The sequence below is a fragment of the Leiobunum rupestre genome, chromosome 4 (assembly GCF_980474605.1).
Source record: "Leiobunum rupestre chromosome 4, qqLeiRupe1.1.hap1, whole genome shotgun sequence".
Classification (NCBI taxonomy): Eukaryota; Metazoa; Arthropoda; class Arachnida; order Opiliones; family Sclerosomatidae; genus Leiobunum; species Leiobunum rupestre.
Window position 1 is genome coordinate 10,351,544 of NC_143387.1, and position 2,390 is coordinate 10,353,933.

General features: G+C 32.1%; 1 long non-coding RNA gene across 1 annotated transcript; it reads right to left on the minus strand.

Annotated features, from left to right (window-relative positions):
* Positions 1–1,182: 1,182 nt before the first annotated feature.
* Positions 1,183–2,070, minus strand: LOC149946296 (uncharacterized). The gene is made up of 4 exons (XR_016480235.1): positions 2,033–2,070; positions 1,695–1,835; positions 1,437–1,635; positions 1,183–1,202 (listed from the first exon to the last, which is right to left on the minus strand). It is a non-coding gene; the product is annotated as an uncharacterized LOC149946296 (long non-coding RNA).
* Between the last annotated feature and the right edge of the window lie 320 nt (positions 2,071–2,390).

Here is a 2,390-nt window from a genome sequence, read left to right on the forward strand (position 1 = left end):
GATTTTAAATTTAAATTCGATAAAAATAGAGCAGCTTTTTGCGTTCACTCCGACGTAAAATGTAAAGTGGAGATTTTATCAGCTTCCCTTTATCTGAGGAAAGTTAAAGTGATACCGGAACTATCGCTCGCTCAAGCCAAGGCGCTACAATATGGAACCGCTAAATATCCTGTAACCCGTTCGGAGTGCACCTCATTTTCTATACCCGCTGGTCTTATGACTAGTGTGCAAGATCATTTATTTACCGGACAAGCACCCAAGAAAGTTGTTATCGGGTTTGTGGAGCAAAAAGCGTTTCTAGTAGATTTGAAAAAATCACCTTACAACTTTCAACATTTCGATTTATCAAGCATTGGATTGTACATTGACGGTAGCAGCGTCCCACATAAGGCGTTATCTCTAAACTTTGAGGAAAATCAATATATTCAAGCGTATTGCAATCTTTTCATTCAAACTAATCAGTGGAACGTAGATGAAGGGAATCAGATAAGTCGGGAAGATTACCCTAACGGAAATTGTTTATTCGCGTACAATTTAACCTCGGATCTTAATGACGTTTCTAATAACGTTCATAGCAACGCCCTTGCAAACCTTTTCATGGTTTATAATTGACTCTAAAGATTTCCCCAATCGCAACTCCTTTTCTATCTCTTCAGCGGTCTTAGACTCCCCGTACAATTTAATAGAATAAAGCTTTGAATTAACTGTGAATTTGTCTCGTCTTTAAAATAGCCGAGAGCTTTTTTATTCTGATTAGAATGAAGGAAATGCGAAGGTGGATAATCAGAGAAGTCAAAGCGGTTTTTATGAACTTCAAAGTCTATAAACATCATCCGTCTTAATGTTGTACGTTAAACTGTCTGTAAATATTTTATATATTAGTACTATTTAAATAAAAAAATTAATATTAAATTAAATTACCAGTGTCTGTAAATAATAGTGATGCTTTGTTCCCGTACGTATTTTTTATGAATCCATAATGGAACCGATACATGAGCTCCTTGGATAAATCTAGAATGGTGAATCCGGTAAATATAGGCCGGTTAAGAACAATTTTAGCTCTCTTCTTATGAGCGCCGGCTAACTCTTCATTAAAGATGGTAAAGTGTTCAAACTGCGGGGAACTTGTAACTTTTAACATTCTTTCTGGTTTATGAATCAACTCGAAATTTATATGCTTCCTTAGATTTTCCATGGTTTTTCTAAAGAATTAAATGAAGTAAGGGAAAAAACAGCAATATTATTTAAATTGATTTACCCGAAAACAGAGTTAACCATATGTTTCCAGAAATTCTTTTCAAATGAGCTCTTGGATAATTTCCTCTGTTCAGTGTTGAACCTAACATATTTTTCTAACCATTTTCCTTGAGTGAAGGTTAGAGCTCGATGAACCTTGGTTATTTTCAAACCTAATTCTACATAATATTTTAAATTACGGTAATGTACTATGTATTTCTCTTTATTATTTAAATTAGGAAGAAGTTTTGGTAGACTTTGATTCTCCTTAATATTTAATTTTCCTAAGAGATCTTTGGAGTATGGAGATAGCATATCATGTGTAATAACTTTAGATTCCGCCGCTACTGGGAGATTGTTATGTAAGTCATGCAACTCTGGAGGATATTCAAGATCCACCTGCATAGGAAACAATTCTTTAAAAATATAATTCAATAATTATAAGACTTGTTATTTACCTCTAAAATGTATCCGTTTTCAACGTTATTGGGAATACTCAGAATATTTTCACAGTGTTTGCAAATCATCCTCCTGAACCCACTGGAAGTCGCCTAGCGGTAGTGGTTCACACATAACAGCACCGTACAAATTATTCGCATCTTCAATTAAGTTAAATTAAGTTAATTAAAATAATAAAAATTAAAATAATAAAAATAAAAATAATAAAAATTAAAATAATAAAAATTAAAATAATTAAAATTAAAATAATTAAAATTAAAATTAAAATAAATAAAATTAAAATAATTAAAATTAAAAAAATTAAAAAAATTTTTTTTTTAAAAAATATGTAAATTACCTAAATAGCATATATAACTGCTCTCTTTAGACGAATCATATGTTTCGGGCATATATTTGTTTTTCGCTTCAGAATAACGAGTTGAGATCATTGAAACACCGCCTCGAATACCTAAAAATTCAATGTAAATACAATAATATTTAAAATATCAAAAAGCGTTACCCTTTTCAATAAATAAGTGTTGATCTATATCAAGTATGAGATCGAGGTGAACATCGGTCATCTTCAAAGCTGCTTGCCAGGCTAAACCTGGTGCGGTGTAAGCGTGAGCGGGATCTAATTTATAATGAGTTATAGATAATGTTCTAACATTTTCAAAAACGTCGGCTAAGAGCAACGCATCGCTTTTCACATAGAG